The sequence below is a fragment of the Molothrus ater genome, chromosome 8, assembly GCF_012460135.2.
Source record: "Molothrus ater isolate BHLD 08-10-18 breed brown headed cowbird chromosome 8, BPBGC_Mater_1.1, whole genome shotgun sequence".
Classification (NCBI taxonomy): domain Eukaryota; kingdom Metazoa; phylum Chordata; class Aves; order Passeriformes; family Icteridae; genus Molothrus; species Molothrus ater.
Window position 1 is genome coordinate 13,447,370 of NC_050485.2, and position 23,324 is coordinate 13,470,693.

A 23,324-nucleotide genomic window follows, 5' to 3' on the forward strand; every position below is an offset into this window, starting at 1 on the left:
TCCACTCACTTAGATATTTATTGCACAAGCATTTATACAAGTGGGGGAGGGTGTTAGCTTGAACCATTTCTCTTGGATTACAGACTATCCCTCCTTTTTTTGAAGCAGTGATGACTCTTACAGAGATGGCTGGAGAACAGAGTGAGCTAAAAGAAAGTGCTCCTTTCAGGGAAGCTAAGCACACCGTGCCCCCTTCCCTTTGGCACAGCAAAATGCCATTGTTTGGTTATTGCTTCCACACTTTTCCTGTTTCAATGTACCTGAGTCATCACAGTTGAATAGTAACCATTGTGTGTGATAAACTGTGAATAGGGGATGATGAAGTGGTGGTTTCCTGGAAAGGAGCAGAATTAATCTTCAGAATTCCCCATCCCTTATAAAAAGCCTTCTGACAATCGGAAAACTGACAAGTGTGAGCATTGTTAAAATTCACGTGGCTTGGAAAAGAGCCCTGTTGGATTGTCCATTTAAGCACATTTTTAGGCTGAAGGCTTTTACACTAGTTACAAATATATTGATTTTTAAGAGGAAATTATTGACCTTTAAAAGCCTGGAGTCAGCTGCTGCCTGGCCTATTGGAGACATTTGGTTATTTATGCTCACAGAGGTGAGAGCTGGCAGTGATCAGAACTGAGGGGTGGGTGAGGAAAGCACAGGATTTACTAACACTGAATTACACAAGACTCACTGCATAAGATACCACTTACAGGACATCAGTCTACATTGCAGAGTGGGGACGTTAAGCTTAATTTCTTTACTACTTCTACCCTATTTCTGGGACAATTCCCATACCATCCGTGTTTTGGAAAAGTTTGGTTCATTCTTCTCTTCTGTGCCTGTCCCTCTCGTGATGTCATAACAGTAGTAACATTTTAGCAATGTTAGGCTCTACTTTCTAAGCAGTTTAGTACTCACAAACATGTATGATTGCAGGTTTCTTAATGAGGGGTATGTGTATGTAACAATAACTTTCATATTTACCAAAGGATGACTGGGCTATTTCTACTGTGCCTTGTGCTACGTTTTCACCTCAGAAAATAAATTGTTTCCTAAGTTCAGGCAGAAGAGTGATTTTCTGGCTGTCAAAGCATATCAAAAGTGATATAAATGGGATATTAATCACTGTGAATTAACAGTACACTGTGAAGTAACAGATCTGAAGATAAAACCAATGCTGTTATTTAGTAACTGTATGTTGATGATAGATTAAATAATACATATTGGGTTGCATTTCTGTTGATTTTTCTTCTGGTTTTCCTTACTTGAAGTGCTCAGCTAGTATCACAGAAGTTCTCATCCCCAGCAGGTTAACTGGCATAGAAAGCTTGGCTCTGGCAATCTAAGATGTTCAGTGAAAAGAGGTTGTAATGATTTAGCATGGCACTGAGTCACAACAGGTGAAAATCAAATCCCCACTTAGTTCTACAGTGTTCCACTTTTATACTACTGATATCCTGGCACCCACATTTCTTCTCTGCAGTATTTCTTTCTTCAGCAGACTACAGTTCTGTACTACTGCAGTGCAGAGCTGTAATCTGCCCCTTCTGGATGGACACCCTTGTGCACTGGCACAAGGGGAGACTAAAATGCTGTGTCGTTTCTGCTGTCTTGACAATTTGTGGGTACTGAACTATCCAGCAGAAGGATCAGAATTCATGATCCCCATCCCAGTGTCACAGAGAAAATCCATTTGTCCTGCAGCACTTCAGAATGTGATTGACAGGAGATGAAAGGTGTTGAATTGATTTTGTAGTGTGCCATGAACTAAAGTCAGAGTGACAAGCATGTTTTGCTGTGGTGCCTGGGCTCCAACAGCAGCAGCCCCCATCCCTGCCCCAGCTCACCTCCAGCAGGCATTATCCCTGCTCCCATTGCACGAGGACTGGGAGCTGAAGGGCCAGGTGCCTTGGCAGAGGGATTAGATCTAAAGACATGTGTTCCAGTTCCTGCCCACAGTAATGGACCTGGCTTTTGGGTAGGGGGCATCTGTTACATCACCTAAATGTTGTATTTTGAACTTTGCTCCATTCCATTTGTGTCCAGAAGGACATTGAGGTGCTGGAGTGTGTCCAGAGAAGGGAGGGGAGATGGTGAAGAGTCTGGAGCATGAGTCCTGTGAGGAGCAGCTGAAGGAGCTGGGGTGTTTAGCCTGGAGAAAAGGAGGCTTGGGAGAGATCTCATCACTCTGCACAACTGCCTGGAAGGAGGCTGGAGCCAGGGCAGTCTCAGTCTCTTCTACCAGACAACCAGTGACAGGATAAGGGGGAATGTTCTCAAGCTACACCAGGGCAAATTGGACATCAGGAAGAATTTCTTCACTCACTGAAAGGGTGGTCAGGCACTGGAACAGGCTGCCCAGTGGGGCTGTAGAGCCACTATCCCTGGAAGTGTCCAGGAAATGACCTTATGTGGCACTCAGTGCCATGTTTATGTGACAAAGTCGTGTTTGGCCAAAGATTGCACTTGATGATCTTGCTGGTCTTCCCAACCTTAATGATTCAGTAATTTGTATTTGTTTTCTTTTGCATTCATCTGTATCTTAATCCTTATTCCTTTATTGATTTGTCTCTAAATCCACTATAAATGTCAGAAGTGCTGAGAGTAATGATGGAGAAAATACCTGTTTCTTTTCTTTCTCCCTTTCCTTCCCTTATTTCTTTCCCTCATTTCCATGTGTGCCCTATTGCTCCCTTTCTTGCCCCAGCTGTGTTCATTTTATTCATGTGCAGAAGCGATCCTGCAAACAGATTTTTCAGGCAGCTGTAGTGAGTGCTGAGGGAACTGAGGAGTTTCCTCTGTAAATCCCACTATAATGCTGAGCAGGGCTGTCTCACTTTGTCCTGTTATCTTCTACTGTGTAAAAGCCATCCTTCCATTTTTTAAATCCTATATGTTATGTATGCATTTGGCTCCTGATAACTTCATACATTCTCTTTGCAAGAGATTGCACAGAGTTAACATTTACATTTACCTTTTGAGGTGCAGCACTGATAATTTTTGATTAATGTTAAACCTAGCAGTTATGCATCTTTCCCCATTAGGTTATCCAAGAAACAGTGCTCAGGAAAAAGAACTTTATTCAGGCAGGAAACTCCCAAAATTAGTAGTGTGATGTGACTGCAATTTTCCTGAGACTTCTGAAATGAAAAGTTTTGGGGTTTTTCTTAATAACAAGTGGTAGAAGCACCTGTCATCTCTGTTGAATTCTAGCTCAGGTCTTCTTACCAGTTTCCCTTTCTTTTTAAAGTAGTTTTCTTTGAGAAATGCATTTTAAGATTAAATTGCCACATTCAGACAGGATGAATGTGCTGCAAGGTAGGGGGCTTGAGGTTAGCTGGTGTGAGAGACAGGAATGATCCCACTCTGTTGTGATCAGCAGCTGTAAGGTCCTGCACTTGCAGCTTGTATTATCATTTTTGTGATCTGAAACTATTTTTATAATAATGGAGTTATGTATGTAAGATACTAGGTTTGACATAGGTAAAATTGGATGAAATGACAGGGTTGCTGTGGTATGCTGGAAGCCAAACTCATTCAATGGTCCCATTTGACTTTAATATTTATGGATCTTTCTGCTAGTTTTGTTTTTATTTTCTTTTCTTTTTTTCCATCAAATATCAAACTTCGTTGCAAGCACAAAAATCCAACTTAGTTATTTACATCTCCTGAGGTTTCAAACCCATTAAACAGCAGAGAGGCTCAGTAATTGTTTTATTACTACTACTGAAAGTGTAATAATACTAGTGGCAACAGAGGACAGTGAGCAAAACAATGAGAGAAATGTAAAGGCTTAAATAAAATCATTAAAGCTGTTTCACATGGGATAAACACCAATGTCAGGTTAATATTTCACACCACAGACAGCAAGCTTAATTAACTCTTTCTTTCACTTCCCTCCTGAAGAAACTGGCTGTAGCAATATTTGGCTGTCTTAGAAGTGCAGGGCTTTCTGTATTGCTTCCTTTCCTCTCAAATCAGTCACCAGCTATAAAGAAGTTAACAACTGTAGCATAGTAGGTGCTTTCTGCAGTTCCTGGTGACATGGAGGTTGTCTATTTTAGTTCTGTCCTGGCCCAGTTCTGTTCTGTTTTGCTCTCCAAGAGCAGTAGATGGGATATGCACAGTTCCAGGTGGCTCCTGGCAGGGCATTGTTCTGCTGCACACACCCCAGTGGTGTCCCCAGGTGTCCCCTGAACCATGTCCTGGCATGGCAGGACCTATCTGTTTCATGACCTGAACTGTGCCCTGGAGTTTAATGGGATATTTTCTTGTTTATTATATATTCAGTATATTAGGCATGACACAGTAGTGACTGTAAACTTGTGAGGAAGGCAGAGTTTGTAGGTGTTTAGGAACTGAAGAAAGGCTACTCAGCTCAAAGATGTGAGGATACCTATTTAAATTTATTATTTTCCTAGAACCTTGCCTCAAATGTGATTAGTAAAACTGTGGTTGTATTTCTGTTTTGACAGTAGGTTTTGGCTTCTTTAGTTTCTGGAACTTCATGGTGTCACACATACACCATACCGTATGTGTATAGAGCACACAGTTTCATAGGATTTTTGAGTGTTTTGAGTTTCATGACAGAATCTGTAATGTTTGAAACTTAGGAAAAAACTTGAGTATTTTCATTGCAAAAGTTGGAAAGAAGTCTTTAACAGAGAGTTATGTATCTCATTTTCTGTCACCACCACACACTTTGTGCTCTTGTACATCTTGATGCATTGATCTCGGCCCATAAACCTTCAGCATCTTTACAACATAAAAAATCATTTGCTACATGATTTTGAGTATCATGTGGCTCCAGGCTCCAAGCTTCCTTATAAATGAACAATTTACTTGGCTTTTACTCTGGTTGCTTCACCGTGTGGATCCTGCCATCATCTTCTGCATAACCTACAGATCACTTGGATGATGCATGTTTCACTAAATGTTACCCAACATTGCTGGTGCCCCAAGGAGTAAGAACATTTTTCTGCAATACATACCATTAATGTGAAAAGGTTGGGAAAGACATGAGGAGAAATAAGAAGGAAAAGCCACACAGACTTTGCTGAGTATAACTGAAAATTCAGATTGTCTAACATCCATTTCAGAAGTGTCATCCAGGAGAACTGCTCTAGAGTGTACTCCTTGCTCTCAGAAGTGCTTCCCATTGGACAGTCAGGTTATTCACACAGATTGTCTTTAACACAACATTCCTAAACCAGCCAACAACTCAGTAATGAGAGTGCCTCAAAACCTAAGGAGAATACATGGTCAGCATACTTAGCTTCCTCATCATTTTTGAGATTTGAATTACAATCGAAGGAATACAAACAAGCAAGCTGATATTGAGTGAAAAGACTTTTCACACGTTAATGAAATGAAAGAGAAGAAAAAAGTTATTTTCCTGTTGGTTCAGATTTTAAAGACTTCAGTTTTCAAAAATCCAGATTATTTGACAAAGCTTGAGTATGGGAAAAGCTACTTTGTGATGAACACAATATTGTTTTTATTTTGTTTGAGGAAGAAAGAACTAAAAGGGTGCCTTGGAATCTGCATCATCTGTATTTAATTGTAGAAAAAATGCAGACCACTGGATTAAATAAATACAGAAATAATATATATTTTAGTGGGAAAATAATCAGTCCTAACAAAATAATTAAACACAAACCTGAAATTCCTGATTTTATTTTGAAGAAGTCTGTTCAAAGTCAGTTGTGAATAAAATTGGACAAATTACCTTGCATTTATAATAGATTCTGACACTATTTCCATACATATATACTGAGATACACAACACGTTTGTTACATTACTCCTTTATGTTTCAGTCTGATGAACCCTTCACCAGTATTGGTGGTCAAAGGTTCAATTCTATTGGACTGAAAATGCTAAAAGAGTGTGATAAAGTTTGTTGGAAAATGCAAGAATTGAAGGTAAAGAAAGCAATAGCTCTTACACAGCAAGTACATTCATCACTAACTCACAGAGTGTTTGAAAGATGCCAGGAGAGAGTATTTCACCCAGAGGGTGGTTGGGCACTGGAACAGGCTCCCCAGGGCAGTGGGCACAGCTCCAAGCCTGTCTGAGTCCAAGAAGGGTTTGAACAACTCTCATGTGGTGTGACTCTTGGGGATGGTGCTGTGCAGGGCCAGGAGTTGGACTCCATCCTGATGGGTCCCTTCCAATTCAGAATATTCTCTTATCTTATAATTCTAAGACTTTTTTACTTAAAGAAAAATGCTCTCCTCAGAAGGTAATGCCTAAACATGAGGGTTGGATGCCTGTTTTGCATCACATGTGTGCCGTACTTTAACCCCAATAAACGTCCTCAGTCTTAGACTGAGATTAGATTTGATATCAGTTGATGAAAGCATGTTACAAGAAGGTTGTGGAAAGCAAGATAACAAGTGTGCAAAGTGTTTCCTATTCTAAAAATAGGGCTACATTGAAATAGCATCTTAATTATGATTAATTATGGTGGTGGAGTCAGCATCCCTGGATGTGTTTAAGAAAAGACTGGATGTGGCACTCAGTGCCATGGTTTAGTTGAGGTGTTAGGGCATGGGTTGGACTCAATGATCTTTAAGGTCTCTTCCAACCTAGTCAAATTAAAAAAAAAAACCAAAACTTTTCAAAGTGTTACTTGTCGGTGCAGTTGGCTTACCTTACAACAAAGTACTGTGCAGTGGGGAGGAGGTAACCTTAACTCTGTTCAGGGTGCAGGGAATAAATCTACTGCTGCTGGAGCTCCAGTGACATTAATAGAGAACTGTGAAAGTGGCTAAGTATGGTTGTTTCAAAGGAGATGAAACTTAGTCCATTTTTGCAGTTGTCTGTGTAGAATGTGCTTTACCAAGTAGTTGGGATGGATTTTTGATACCTCTCCAGAGGTTGTTATCAAGAGCTTGTTCATTCCTAATGTGGAAAACCTTGTTGATTTGTTTAGAGCTCTTCATTTTGGGTGGAGTTTTATGTTCAAATGAAATATACAGCAGCACCAGACAACTGAAGAACCTTCTATTCAAGCTGATTTTTTGAGGGGAAGAACTTAGCTGAATGTTTTTCTTTTCTAAACGAAATCAGTTATAAGACTGAATCCACCTAACTAACCACAGCAAAACTCCTGCCTCTCCTGAATTCGGTTTCTGGAGGCGAAATGCCAAGAGGGATGTAAAACTCAGAGCAGAGGGGACCCCTGGCCACCCATCAGAGCAGAGGGGATCCCTGGCCACCCATCAGTGCAGCTGCCTGACTCTACTCTACTTTCAGCTGTTTGTGGCTGGTTTAATCTTCTAGACTCAAGCAGAGCTCCAGAGTTGACCATGTCTCTGTCTTAGGAATGTTTCTTCCCATTTCCAGGGTACCAGCTCTGCATCTTATTGCTCCCTGAACATGTTTCACTGACAATGGATTCTCTATTTCGAGTAAAATAGGTAGGACAGTACCTATCAGCATTGTGCTGATTTTCCTTGTGCTGTCCTCCCAGCTCACCAGTAATGAATGACCCAAGAGTCTGATCACAGAGAAATAGCATTGGAAGTGTTTGTTTGTTTATTTTGGTGAAAATATTATGCCAGAAATGAAGCTTCACAGAGAGACCAGTGATAACCCCATGCCACTCATACAAGTCTTGCCACCTGGACCCCAGCCAGACCATTTTTCTGTCAGTGATACTAAATGCCATACGTGTCCTTAATAATTCATCTTGCAACAAAAAGACTCAAGCTAAAGCATGTGTTTCTGCTTTACAAACAGCTCCTTGCACATGTGCTGACTTGGCAGCTGCTTCCTGCACTCTTTGACTTCTGTAATTAGAGCAACTGGCCATCCCAGCTAATGATATTAAACTGACTGGTCTAGAATGTAATTTATCTCAAGGGTTTAATTTGCTGAGTTCAGGGCAGCGCAATACAAGGTTTGCATGTCTTATGGCTGTAACTTGATTTTTTTAGCTCTTGTTGCTAAGTTACAATAAACTGTTATCACAGTAAATTGTCTGCATTTAAATGGACTAAGATTCCACCTGAAAGGAGCCACCCAGATGAGAATTGATGATATACTGATGTCTCAGAAGAAAGGAAAATAACACAGAAAAGCCAAATTGTGAACAGGGTAATTTTGTATTCCAGACATTAGCCAGACAGGCTCAAAAATAGCTGCTCAGACCCCAGAGACTATGACATATGCTTCACTAGCAAGTGGCTAAGAGCTGGAATACAATAAATAGGTGCTAATTTAAAAATAAATTAGATTAATATTATCAACTTTTAATGGAATCACAATGATTGTTGTCTAAATTGTACTTTAGAATTACTTTTCCTGGAAATAATCTGATACCCTTGCAGTCAGGCACCATACTGAAATGCTAGGAAAAAGAAGTAAATTTTAAAAAAGTATCAAAGTCTCTGCACTTCTCTAAATGACTAGAAATAATCTTAAAACATAATGTTGGTAAATGCTTTTCACTTTTACAAGTGGAAAATTGTACCATATTTTGATGGAAAATGATGTAGAATCCATGCTGACACATCAAGATGTTGATGTCCTACCTCTTCCTGAAGCTCTGTTTTAAATTCCTGAAAATTCTCTGAAAGAAGAACCTTTTCCCCCTAATCTATTTTAAAGAATGCATGGAGAGGGTAGTAGCTAAGGGGAGTGTTTATTGGCGTCATGTTTGAGTTCATTCCAAAAATATTCATGCTGGGTCAATGGCATGTGGGTCTTGGTGGTTGCTGGGAAGTTGAGTGGTGTTTTTTTTGTTAATTGCTGGTACCTGTTTGGTCACCTCCAGGGGTGGGATCAATGTGGGACGTGTCATCTTTTCATGGCAGTAATGTCAGGGCAGTTTTTTTAAAAGGGTTTAAAAGTCAACTCTTAATAAACCTATTGCCAGTACACAGAAGGTCTGAACAAATAGAACATGTCGGATATTGCAGAGAAACACCATAATAATGTATAGGAAACACAGATAAATTCAGTTGCAATTGTGACTCTTTCCACAGTACAGAAAACCTGGAAACCAAATCAAATGTCTTCCACTGCAGTTGTACCATTAAAATCCAAAGGTGAGATTCTGCAATGAGCACTGGCTGGTCTGATACTCTTGTTTATAGGTCTAGAAAAATATGATCCTGGGCTAATTTTAAAGGTGTCACCCTCCAAAGAATGCCATTTGCTAAAAAGCATTGGATTGACAGAAATGAAGGTGTAGACATTCAGTGAAAGATTTCCATTAAAATCACAACTAAAAACTGTCAATCAGCCCCAGCAGAAACCTGCTTAGATAACTCTGCTAGAAATATCGTACCTCCTCAGAAAATGGAAGAATATTTTGCCAGGATTTCAGAATGGGGAGAAACAGCTTCTCCCTTTACTTTGAATTGTTGTGCCAGAGACATTTACTGTCCTTGCAAAAACCCTCCTGCAAGGCTGAATTTTTGATTCACAGCAGAAAGAGCAGAGAGGAATGCAGACAGAATATGTAGTGCAGCACTGCCTGTGTTCCAGCAGACTTGCCCTGGTGCTTTCAGCGAGCACTACTTTTGAAAAGCCCCAAAATGGATCACATCTATCTGAGAAGCCCTCAGAGAGAGGGGCAATGACAGGGAAGCGTTTCTGTGGACTGTGGAATTTCAACTCATTAAAGTGATGAAACAACTGCTGTGGGAATGAATCCTCCCGGAGTCCATGACAGACGCCGGGTACGCTCCATTCCCAGCAGCACAACACAAAAGCCTCATCGTTCAGCAATATTGAGAAGCCCCTCGTATCCACGGGAGCAGGTGGTAGTGCAGCGGCAAAAGTTGCGTTAAGGGGAGAAAATGCAGTCACTAGGCTGTGTTTTGACCTGCCTCCATCCCCTCGGGGGTGGCTGGGTGGTGCACGCAGGGTTAACACCAGAAAGACACACTGATGGCATGTAATGCCAGGTGTTCAGACACCCACCGAATTAGTGCCAGTGCCAGCTTTCCTACACAGCCTCAGGTGGCCGTAGGGTAAAAAAGACACTGAAATCTCTTACCTTGGTCTAGTCCAGTGTAGCTTTTTGGTTGTTCTCCGTCCACTATCAGCAAAAGAGGAATTAGCGGCAGATTCCAATGAGTCATCCTAAACGGCAGAGAGGGCTCGCTGCTCGCAGGGGCTGCGGGCTGGCTGCGCTGTGTGACAGCCGCGGGCTGGCCGGGCAGCGAGCGCGTCCCATCCTGCAGCCTGCGGCAGGGGCACGGCACGGCACGGGGAGCCGGCAGGAGGAGCGGCACGGGGCACAGCCAGGCAGGAATGTACCATGTGCCCGCCGCTCCCTTCCCTGCTGCTGCCCGGCCCCGCAAGGCGCTGCCCAAAGTTACTTCTTAATTTGTGATGCGCTCTCCGGCTACAGAGCCTCCTCCCTGCTCGTGTCTCCTCTGTAGTCCGCGCTCGCAGGAACTCCTCGGCATCTCGGCGATTACATGATCCTCTGTCTCCTTTGGAGGCTGGCGCGGGTGCTCTGTGCAGAATATGCTCTGCCTGTGGCTGTGTGAAAAGCAGCACTCGGCTCCTTGCAGCAATTTTATAGGCTGTGTATCTGGGAGTGGGAAACCAAGGGCAAGGGCGGTAATTCTGGCATCAGAGAGAGAGAAAAATAGGGAAAGATGTTTGGAGCCACAATTTTGTTGGGGACAGAAACATTTCTTGGTTACTCCCAACACAACAAGGTTGGGATAATTTCTGAGTCTCTGGTTTATCATCTCAGGTTTCTGCAGATCAGAGATTGGTGCTAGAGACAGAACCCCTCCTGGGGATTCCCAAAATAATTTTCAGGAGGAAAAGTGAAGCTGTTTGAGTGCGTTGCTTGCACTAAATGGCAAAGATTTCTCTGGGCAAACACAGCTAGTTTCTAATTACTGTAAGTCTCCAAAGTATGGCTTAATCATTTCATTACACTCTCACCCCTTGAATGCATAAGTTTGTTTATACAAATATTTTCTTAGGAAGCTAATAGAGGACAGCTTCACAGAACTTGGTGAGGGCTGTAAATACTTTGGTGTCACTAGAAAAGCGGAAGAAATGTTTTGGTTTTCACTGTTGGCTAACTGATTGCTAAATCTGGAAGCCTTTTGTGGGCTTTTGAATGGCCTTTGTTAAATTATTTGTACTACTATCTTTGTGTCAAGCTATGCTCAGATGCTCTGAATATTTGCCGAGTTTATCTGTGTCTAAAAAGGGTCGTGGTGTTTCATATTTTATATTCCTGCAATATGACTGTGTGTGGATGATTTTAATCCTGATTAATTGGCACAAAATTCCCCAAGAAAACTAGGAAAAGAATTACAGCAAAAGGTGAAAGAGCTGAGATAGGTATACATTCTTGATTAGAAAACTGAATGAAGGATAGTACAAATGATTGTACCACTTAAATATCCATTAGGTGTTCTGCCTGTGTTTCCCTCTGCAGAGTACAAAATTATTGGGTTTTTTTATTCTGGCCTTATTGGATAAGGATGGTCCTGTGAGAGTGAGATATGAGTTCTTCAGATTTTTTTTTTCATTTTATTTAATTATATATATACTTCTGACTGTGCTAAAGGTATACTAGGGATTTACTGGACTCTAATTCATAATGAAGCAGAACTGCAGCCCATATCCAATGGCTTAGGAAATGTTTCCTTAGTCTGATTGCAGGCAAAATCATACTTTGGGGTTTTTTTTTCCCCTGAAAATTTGAAACAATGTGGCAACCTTCTTTTAACCCCATTAATTCCCACGTCTTACTCTGCATGGTGGCATGAATAGTACATACCTGTGAGCCATGTGCTGCTGTAGAGTATAAGGAGATTTCTCCTGCAGCCTGTGAGTGAACAGCATGAAGTATATCCATGAGAGAATTTAATCTAAACTCTCTGTGGCCCTAAATTCATCAGGAGAAATAATCTTTGGTACTGCTGGGCAGTGGCCATGGGGAAGTGCATCATTCTGGATAATCAGCTGTGTTTAGGATGTCCATCCCGGGTTCATTCAGGTCTCTTGGAAGTCAACCAGAATTGAAAGTGTATTCAAGATGCAACAGACTTCAAGTGGAAAATGGTTGGGTAGGAGAAGAAAAAGATTTTGTGCCATAGAGGACACCTGCTGTAACAAATGGTATGCTTCAGCCACTCTTTGTGGTTCTGGAATTGTCCCTTAAGGTCCTGCACCACTGGGAATATTCAGTGGAGAGAGGGCAGGGACAGGTATCAATGGCAGAGGATATAATGAAATTTTAAAACTCATTTCTGTGAGGTGGCAGATGGCAGTGGCTGAAGCTGGGTGTCCTGCATGGCAGGATAGGAGTGAATAGAGCAACTAAAGTGACTGTGACTGACATTCTTGCACATTCAGAGAACCACAGTCCTGGTAGCTCATTCTTTAGTACAGTTCTTTCTACCTTTCACATTGATAGAAATGTCACTAAATCGCCCACTCATGATCATATCAATAAGACATTAACATTATTATAAAAGTGCTCATGAAAAGAGTTTAAAATTATATCTCCCTTATATGCCTTATTAAAAATAGGAAGGACTCCCTTATATCTTTCTATAGCCTTGTCCTTTAAATTCCTAAGGGGATGCTTTATTAGTTCTCTGCAAATTCCATTCTCCATTGAAATTTGACCCAATGCAAGAAGTTAGGGAAGAATAGACCCAGTTTGGCTGGGAGGATTGCTGCTATTGTTTTGTCAATGACTGTTTTTGTCAGAGTAAATACGGAGTAAATTCCAATTCCAGTTAAACTTGTAAAGCTACGTATTACAGAAGCTGCATGAGTAAAACTCTCTCAGATGTCTATTTATTTAGAAGCTCTAGCTGATGACAGGAGCATTATTTTCTAGAGCAGTTGATTGACAACTTCTTCATATCAGATAGTGAAGATTTGCATATGCCAGTAGTCCTTAGGTTACTTATTGCCAAAATAATTGGGAGTCTCTGCTGCAGAGGTGAGGAGCAGGTCAAGAATCTAATTGAATTGTAAGGCAGAAGTTGGCAGTGTTGCATACAAAAACTTGCAGTGCAACTGCACTTGCCTGTAGCTGCCACAGAGCCCAGGCTGCCTGAGGAAGCTGTGACATCTCTGCCACTGCAGCACTCAAAACCATCCCAGACAAACACAAGAACACAAGAGGGCATCCAGAAAAAAAAAAAATTACTTAGAATATGGTTACTGTGATTTTCTTTTTTCCCCACATGCTAAATAGTCACAGAATATACAAATGGAATGAGGTCAGAGATGGTCTTTTTCCTTGACTTATCATTGAATGCAACAAAATGGACTTGATGATCTCAAAGGTCTTTTCCAACCTAGTTAATTGTGTGATTCTGTGAAAATCACATCATTGCAGGATTATTCTTTAGATGGGTCAGTTTTATCTGTTGAGCGGCTGGGTGCCTTCCAAGAAATGGGCAAAGTCTGTGCAAAGCAGTGATTTTCCTGAGTTCTTCTGAAGCAATGTAACCCATGTACTTATTTCTTACCCTCCCATATCCTGCCACATTTCATCCCCTCATACCTATTTTGTGACAAATAAAGAGAGAACAAAGCATTTTTCATTATTATTTTGCCTTTTTCTTTCACAGACCTATGCTTCTGTGCTTAGTCATTGTTAAGCCTCCACAATTAACTCAAAATTTTGCACTTCAGTTTAGGTGCTGAAAATTTTATTTTAAACTCCACTAATTCCAAGCATTCCAAGCAAACTCCAAATTCCAAGCATTAGACCTGCTATATCTTCTCTCTCAAGCATTATTTTGAGGTTAAAGTAATGAAATTTGAGTTATGGAAAGTAAAATAGACTTGAGAGTAACTTTAATCTTGACTGTTAAGGGCAAACCCACTGCAGTGGTGATCTGGTGTGTACAGAAATCAGTGACTTAAAATGTTCAATTCCAGAATGCAAAACCACTACAAAAGTTGTATCTTTTCTTTCTTTGTTTTGCAGCCCAAAATATTACATTTGCTGTTAGAAATGTACTTACATTCAAGAATCTGAACTTACTGTAATGCCAGTGGGTTTTTTTGACTGGCAGTTATTATGTCCATGTGTCTGTTATAAAGAAAAATTATGTTTTCAGAACCAATTAAATAAATAGAATGAATGATTACTTTGGCTGAAAAGGTGGCTGCACACAGCTGCCATTAGCTGTGTGTAGATATTAGTGTTTCTATTTACTTTTGAAATGTGAAGAACCACATGGAAGATAGAACACAGGACCATGTTAAAAAAAAAAAGGACATTTTGTCTGTAGATAAATAAGCTGTAATATTAACTGGGGAGAATGTTTCATGGTTGCTGAAGCTGGTGGAAAAGCTGAAAATGGTAATATTTTTTTTCCAATTCCATTTTGTGAAAAGATTAAGATTTTTAAAATCACAGTTTAGAGAAAAGGTACTGAATTGGATTGATTTCATTCCTATTCCACAATGCAGCTCAACCTCTGGTTTTTTGGCTTTGCCTGCACTCTCTGAATGCTCCAGTGCTATGGATTTCTGAGTTTCTGTCATCATCCTATTGCAGCAGTTTAGTTTTTTTGTTATTAGGAAGTTTGGGGTTGGTTTCTTTTCCTGATGTCTAACACAATACCTCATCAAAATAGCCCTGACAAAATACATTGATTGTCTCTGTTTGTCCTCAGCATGGGTAAGGGGAGCTGATTAATTCTTTTCTGTTCCTGCAGCAGCTTTTTAAGCAATTGTTGTGTCTGCCCACATCTCAGCTTATGAGGTGGGAAACCCATCTCCAAAACCATTTGCCTCTCACTCTGTCTCACATGAGAGGACACTTTGGAAAACAGAGGGATGCTCCTTCCTACAGACTGCTCAAGCAAACTTAATTCTTCAGTGCTGTACCAGTGACTCAATCTCCCTGCACAGCAAGGAGATGATCTCAGGTTTCTAAAGCAATAGCCTTGACATATAATGTGCACTACCCTGATTTTACAAGGATGCTGAGCCCTTGACAACAGATTTTATGAAGTGTTTTTGATACTGTAGCTTAGTTCGGTTGAAGGTTCCATTGTGAAGCAGTATTTTGGTGTCTGAAGCATTCCTGAAAAAGATCCCTTTGGTTCAGTTGTTTTTAAAGACCTGAGCCTTAATTTTAGTTTTTCTTTCTCTATTTAACTGGGACCAAAAAAAAAAAAAATTGGCCATTGGTGTTTTTAGAAGACTAATTAATATGTGGTTATAAAACCAAAACTCCCAACATTTACCTGGAAGTGAGAAAGATGCAAATCTCTAAGGCTGAAAATTCTTTAACAATTTTTTTTAACTGAAAAATTGACAGTCCACTCAAATGCTAGGCTAGCAGTTCTTTCTTCCCCTTTTCTTCACACCAGAAATGTGTCCAGTTTGGAAATAGTTGAAATAGTTCATCTAGATGAATGAAAATTTGCTTCAGCTGAATGATGGATTCAGATGCAGCCAGTATTTGGAGTTAAGACCCTTCCTGGAAACTGACTTTAAATTTATATCTTAAATTGAATGACAAAGAGTCCATCCTTGACTGAGAGGAGTTGGGAAGTCTGCCATGTCAATTGTTCCAGAATACTAAAAGGTTTCATTTCAGATTGCCATAAAACCCAAATAAATTTTAAGTTTAAAATAACCCCAAAAGCCCAAGGAGTCTGCTGTCAGGGGAACAGATATTTCAATAAGGAGTATTTATGTGGGTTCAGGGATAAATTGGATGCCTTTTCTCCGCAGTACACTTTGGCTTTGCTCTTATCAGGGGCTGGCATGAGTGATTGTCTGCTGTTTATTCAAAAGCATTAGAAGAGCCCTGTGGCGAGTGCACTCCTACTGATGAATGCTCAGACTGATATTTGGGTAGTGCTGACTGTTCCAGAAACTTGAGGGAGCTCAAACTGTGTGCCCGAAATGGGAAAGCGTACCTCTGATCCCCCTTTTTTGTAATGGTGATATACACGAGGACCTGTCTCTCAAAATCTTGGTGTTCTCCCTAAAACACTATGGAAGCATCTCTCTCAACCCCACACTAGCCATTTTCACTTGGAATCATTTTTGATTCATGCAGTGTGGGATCAGATTCAGAAGGAATTAAAATGTCAGTGTTTTGTTTTGTTAGTGAAATCGGTTCATTTCTGTTAGAGGAATATAATTGTATATTAGAATTAGTTGTTCAGAGCCCAGAAATTCTGAGGAGTTGGTATCTGCTGTTAGCAAAACATTTACATACCTTTACCCCTGCAAGGGTAGTTAGTAATATGTTGTTTGCTATCTCCCGGATAAGTAAAGCTCAGAAAATGCAGCTCGCTTCACCCAGCTGGCTTTTGCTGCTGCAGAGTTGTCCTTGGTGCCGGCCAGTTTGCTTTTGTAGGGGAAGGTATTAACATAGAATTGCCAAGCACAGTGGCTATTTTGGGCTCCAGAGGTAATGAGAGGTTAAAAGGTGTGAAGAAGGGTTCCAGCTACCTGGTTTGATAGCCCATGCATCCTGGAAATTTAATTACATATTAACGGCTGCTTTCGTGCTAATAATGCTGGGAAATGGCCTGTGAGGGAGATGCTCTCAATTAGCCCTTGCATTAACTTTTGTCATTAAAGTGTGTCAGTATTGATGCTTTTAATTGCATGAGACTTGAGGAGAGCTGGAGCAATCACTCAGGGATGCCTGCTTTGGCTGAAGTCTGGCCTCCTGGGTCACAGCAATACAGAACAACTGGGTTTGGTTAAAAAGAAAAGTCCAGAAATAGGGTAACCAGCTGAAAGAGATATTCTATTTTTACAGCACTAGCAGTGGTTTAGAGCTTGCTATTATTTCTGAGTAAACCCACCCTTGGTTATGATAAAGAAACTTATCTGTGACTTTGTTTTAAAATCCTGGTAAAGTTCACATTGGTTTTCTTGTCTGCCCTTCATTTACTTTCTGTTGACACGCTCTTTCTGGCCCCTCCTCCATCCCTCCCAGTGGCTCAGCCTTTTAAAGATTCCCTCCCTTCCTGTTGGATACATTAGGCATCATAGTGACAGCATAGTCCAGTCACCATGGCATCAGGCTCCTTTTCAATGCAAGTGAAATTTCTGGGAAAATTTCATGTGCCAGATGATTCTGGTTTTACCTGCTTAAAATCTGATTTTTGAACAGGAAGCACAGGACTGAGAAAGATCTGCTTGGAGTATGCGATATCTTATAATTGGTTTAATGCATTCATTAAAGGAGTGAATTTTCTTCAAGCTCACTGATAGATGTATTGAAGTTAGAGTGACAGAAGGGTTTTTGGTTTTAGGGTAAAATACCATTTTGAAATAATTCACCCTTTTAAATTATAGATTTACTCCTAAATCCTGCTTTCCCCTGAAGATTACGTATTCTTGAAGCCAGACTTCAGCCAGTCAGTTTTTTATCACTTTTATTAAGTTGGTTAAGTGTGTGATTTTTTCTCTTCTCTAGTCCTGCTAGAGACCTGCAGAACAGGTTAGTTAATGTTATTTGCAAACCTTGTTTATGCATTTATAATTTCATACATTAGTTCCTTTGCAATCTGGGCCAGGGGTCATCCAGGACTGTTACCCACGTGCTTCTTTTTACATTTTGCTTCCACCTCCATGTGGATGGCTCCATTTCAGTACACAGATGCTTCAGTTGCTGTTTCACCAGTCTTGCATAGAAAAAAGGCAAAGGATTTATTTAACTTTTCCTGGTCATCTTCCAAATGTGTGACTACTGATATTTGTTTCAGTATAATTTCCAGACTTCTTCTAGCTTGACTTTCAACAATTACTATCTTTTCTATTGCAATTTTAAAAATATATGGTATTTGTCTCTACTTTTTTGACATCCAAAGGGTACCATTGCTCCTTTTTTTCCAAACCAACTTGCTATTACTCCATCTAAAAATATTTTCCAGCCTAAGACTGCTTTTCTCCAAAGCCAGTCTAACAAATAAGGAAAGGCATTTGTCAATTTCAAAATAAATAAATATCTGGGTTATCTTTATTAATTTTTACCCCTTCTTCTGCTCTCTTTCATTTCCACCTGGAAAATGATTCTTCTAGAACACAAATCTTGGTTCTTTTTGTGCGTCTAGTTATAATACAGAGATATCTAGGTGCTTATATTCTGTCCTGATGATATGTAAAGCTGTCTCAGGTTTCCTCCAGAAGCACCTCTATGTAATCATTCCCCAAGGGCCTATTGTATAAATTGACTCTGGTTTATCCACAGTGTGGTTTTAGGAGCAGAAATGTTCCCTCATTCTTAATACTTTTACAAATCAAATTATATTTTTCATCTTTTACATAATTTATTTTTGTATTTATATTTATGTCAAAATAATTTCATATTTTATTCATTGCAAATTCACTGGTTTGTTTCTAAGCTTGAATAAGCTTGTACGTAAGGAGAAAACTTCCTTACACATGCTCCTAAAATATCTTTCAAGAACAGATTAATGAACTATCTAATTAGAATAGTTCACTTTCTTCTAAGTTTTATTTATATGGTAGTAAATCCTATCTGAGACTAATAAATAGGAAAAAAACTTGTTCAGGGAGGTTCACTTGCAAATGTAAACTGAGTTCTGTTAACTGAAAAGCCGTAAGGTTCATAGAAGGTTCATTTTTATGGAGTTATTAATCAAAGCAAAACGACTACTCTGCAATGCACATGAGGGGTCTGCTAGACTAGGTTTGTGTAAAAGTTATAATATGACTTTTTAAAAGGGAAAACTGTGTTTTCTCTTTTTTCCCCTTGATACATGAAATCTTTTCAGAAAAGTGCTCAGCCTAGAAAATCACAGTCAAGCTGATTAGAGTTTGGTAAAGGTGAAAATTAGTCTTATAATGGGGAATTTGGAAGAAAGCTTTATTCTGTCTTTCTAATATTTTTTTCCTCTAAAATGTACTATAATAGTCAGTGACCCTATTAAAAATATGAGTAATAGCAAAAATTGATAATAATTCATGCAATTAACTCTAAACCAAGTGCAGTGCATCTATTTTTGCTGTGAACTGGGAAATCTTCTTGAAAGGTCTCATGCTTAACTGTTACATATATTGGTCAGAAATGGTTTGTAGTACCAAGAATATAATTCTATATAATGGCAGAAGTGGAGAGAGGTGTAAAGAGGGTGACAGCTGGATTGATGGTGACATTTCTGAGTGTGCTGTTTCTTAGCCTTGCCCAATTATGACATTTGATGCCATTTTTAATTTTCACAAATTTGACCCAGAAGACATGGTAGTGTGAGCCTTTCCAACCTCATCAAGACCAGACTTGTACATATGTTAGACAAGCCATGGCTGTTTCTTTCAGTTACCTAATTGAATGGTGAGAGATTTTTAAGTGCAACTGTATTCCTGTCATGCATATTTGAGAGCTAGAGAGAAATATTTTCCCCTGGCTGCTGAGTAAGTTTTCATCTAGTTTTTTTTCAATGCAGAAGTGCAATCACTGTTTTATTAAGTATGGTAAGATTTTAAAGTTTAAAAATAAATAATCTGGGTAATTTCCCTAAAAGGAGAAACCTGAAGAGTTTTGTCAGATCATGTGCTAATTTTGATATCAGCAGAACTTGAAATCTGAACATCCATGCTTAGGATGTTGTTGATAAAATTTTTAAAGTGCATCTTTTCATTGGTATTGATATAGCAGTTAGAACTGAACAAAGCAGTTATCGACTTTTCTCAGGTGTGGCATCCAGCAGTTTGAATTCTGTCTTGTCCTTGTCCTTCATACACTGAGGTGATCATGCAAATACAGATCAGAAGAATAAACTATAAAATTAAACGCTGATAACTACATAAGCCTCTGTGTTTTAGAAGTTTAACCCAAACATCTGTCTGCTATTTCTGCATGCAACAACATTGTATTCTCTTTCCAAAATAGTTTAAGTAGTGGAAAAATAATCATAATATTAATGTTAAGTGGAGCTATTCTTACATCCAAGGCTTGCAGTGGAGCAAATATTTCCCATTTCCTCTTATTATTCTGGTCAGGGAGAAGCAATAACTAAAACTGAGTAACTCTGGACTTCCATCCAGCTTTGGGAACTACTTGAGGAGTCCTTCTGTCTGGCCAGGCCAGAGCTCTTTCCAGACCAGAGAACAATAGAATCATAGAATGGTTTGGGTTGGAAGGGACCTTAAAGTTATAAAGTTATAAAGTTATAATCGACTTCAGCCCCCCAGCCATGGGCAGGGACACCTTCCACTAGGTCAGGTTCCTCTCAGAGCCCATCCAACCTGGTCTTGAACCCTTCCAGAGCTGGGGCCTCATCAGTGCGTCATCACCATATGAATAAAGAATTTTTTCCTTACTTCTACTCTAAATCCCTCATATTTTAGTTTTAAACCATCCCCCCTTGTCCTATCACCATCTGCACGTGTAAAAAGTCCCTCTCCCTCTTCAGCTACTGCAAGCTGCTCTTAGTTCTGGAAGGCTGCAATGAGGTGTCCTTGGAGCCTCCTTTTCTCCATGCTGACCATCCCCAGCTCTCTCAGCCTGGCTCCAGCCTCTGAGCATCTCTGTGGCCTCCTCTGGACTCACTGCAACAGGTCCACGTGCTGGATTTGTAAAAGTTTTGATTTTGCACATAACTCAGAAATAATAGTTAATAATTTGACTGGTTTATGGCTAAAAAGATATCTTTCTATCCAAGATGATAAGATCAGCTGTCAGCAGGCCTTTTATTTGCAGGGGAGGGACAGCAGATGCTCAGCAGAACAGATGTATAGGAAGAGCTACACCCAGGGAGCCACTTGAATCAAACCATCTTTTATTAGCCATAGACAAATCACATGGCTGCTAAGAAGCCTTTATTAGCACTACTTTCAATTTTGCCACCAAAAATATCTGTGCTTAGAGCTGCTGAACATGTCCCAGTTTGTAAGACTGGGCTGTAGCAGTCCTGATGAATTTTGGCTGTGCTGCTCTCCAGGGACAGACAGACAGCCCCAGCCACCAAGCTGCTGTCCTGTTTGTGCTCTCTGTGCTGAGGAATCAGCATCCCATGGGAACAGGACGTGCAGGAGCTGTGAACAGTTTACTTTATCAAGTAAATTTACTTAATAAAAGAAGATAATTAAACATCTTGCATGGGTAACCTCTTTCAGTGTAGGCTTTTGGAAAATTTATTGCTTTTCCCTTTCATTGCTTTTCTTTGACTGATACTTTGTTTCATTGTATTCCAGATTCAGTCCATCTGCATTAAAAATTATTTCACAATTTCTGGTCAGAAAGTGTGTTTAGGAGAAGCTTTGAAGTTAGAAAGTATAAATCAGGAGAGAGTTAGAAAGTATAAATCAGGAGAGGTTCTTTGACTCAGGGCGTTGTCAAAAAGCCCAAACAAATTGGGTTAGAGGTGTTGGTTGGGTTCTTGATTTTTCTTTTGTGATTTTGTTTGGTTTAATTTTTTTAATCATTATTATTTTTTTATTCCCCAACTAGCTAATATTTCTCCAGAACACAATGAAAGTTTCAATCTGTTTACTTAAAAGAGAATTTGTTTCGTAAATAAAACATGTCATTAATATTTATTTTACAATATCAGCATTTAAGACTTCAAAGACACAGCCTTTCTAAAAAAAGGAGGGGATATGGTCATATTTTCCAGTGCAAGAAATATTGCTATTTTTCCAAATAGGATCTGTGTGAATTTAAAATATGGGCAACTTTAAAATACATTGATATAAAATTTACCAATCTTAGTCTCCATGTACCCCACCTTAGCATGTTAATTTGTTGAACCAACTCTTCCATGCTTCAAAATGTCCAAGAAACTGATTAGACCTCAAATCTGTGTTCTGTTCCCTGACTTTGCAGTTATCTTTTCAATTATCTCAAATTTATCTTTTTGTTCACCTGGTTTTGTGCCATTTTTCAGTTAAATGTGATTTCATTTCTTCTGCAAATGATGTTTGATTAGAAGGAATAATTTGTTTTCTCTGTGAGTATTTCTCAATTAACTGATTAGCAAGTTTGGCTGGGAGGTTTTTGTCATTTTTTTTCTGCTTCAATGTTCTTTGCTTGTTTGAATCAGAGGTTTCAAGAACCCCCATCACATTATTTCTGTTTTGGTGTCTGCTTCTTTTCAAATACCTGAATGCTCAATTCATTTATAATAATATCAGCAAATAACAGTAGTTTTGGTTTGCTTATTTATCAATTTCATTTTGTTTGAAAGTCTGTTTTGTGAAGGAAAGATTTTTCTGAAAGATCCAAGGGTTGGCTACCATTTTTTTTTTTTTTTTGTTTCACAACCATGTGTGTCTTCCATCTCATCAGCAAAACAGCATAAAACATCTGAATATGGGTTTCAAAAACTGTCAAAGAGTCTTAAAGGAAATATACTTTTTTCACATTTGATGTTAAATATATATATATATATATACACTGCAATAAATCATCCTGTTATTTGGGAATTTGTTTTCTGTAGTGATTTTTGCTTTGTGATTTATGAAAAATATTGAAGTGAGTAATCAACACCTAAATCCTTTCTTCAAACCAAAAGGGCAGTTTATATGTGAGAAAATTGTATCTGATGTTTGGGAGATTAGGCCTTCTACAGGCTCTAATGTTCATTTTTCCAGTCATGCAGTTGAATAAATGACCCCTAGTAGCTATCACTGTTACATCAGTTTAAACATGAAAGGTGACAACCTGCTTTTATTAAAGATGTTGGCAATGCTTCAGGTGACCTCACAGAACCAGAATATGGGAGTAGAACAAACATCTCAGAATTATGTGCTGAGAAGTAAAAACTTCACTTCTATTTCCACAATGAAAAATAACCATGGAAGTTCAATAGATGGACTTTTTATTGCTATTTATTGCAAAATTCTGCTTACCTCTCTTTGTAGTATGCCTGTCTCAGCTGGATGAAATTTTTGAGCCTTTATGTACTCATTAGTACTGAGCATGTAGCTCTTCACCAAAGGAAAGCTGAAACCCAGCTAGCTGATCTTGTGAAAAAGTTTCCACAGCTTTGGAATATGGGCTGGAAACAGCAATAAAACTGACAGATTTTTGGATTAGAATTTGAAAACTTTTTTTTTATTGATATTATGAAAGAAGATACTAACACAGAACTTTAAAATCTGCACTTGCAAATCTCCCTGTGAACCCTGGCTGAGTTGCTTTCCTGTCTGAGATGCATGTTTGAGTGTGTATAATTTCATAGATTAAACCCACAGGCTATCAGTTTCCCTGTGTCTAATAAACCTGATCTACGCAGAATTGATTTTTCTTGGCCAGTTTCAAGATGAAAATGCACTTTTATCTATTTTTCCAAAGTGTTTATTGAGGTCATTCCGCATACTAAAGCAGGAGAGGTAAATATTCAGTATTTTCATGAGATAGATGAGC

General features: G+C 39.3%; 1 protein-coding gene across 3 annotated transcripts in view; it reads right to left on the reverse strand.

Moving 5' to 3' along the window:
* Window positions 1-10,512, reverse strand: part of RASGEF1A (RasGEF domain family member 1A) — a 145,684-nt gene extending 135,172 nt beyond the window's left edge. For all 3 annotated transcript variants that reach the window (XM_036385260.1, XM_036385256.1, XM_054515531.1), the window contains exon 1: window positions 10,008-10,512. The gene's annotated coding sequence lies outside the window, so the exon portion shown is untranslated. The remainder of the gene's footprint in view (window positions 1-10,007) is intronic.
* Between the last annotated feature and the right edge of the window lie 12,812 nt (window positions 10,513-23,324).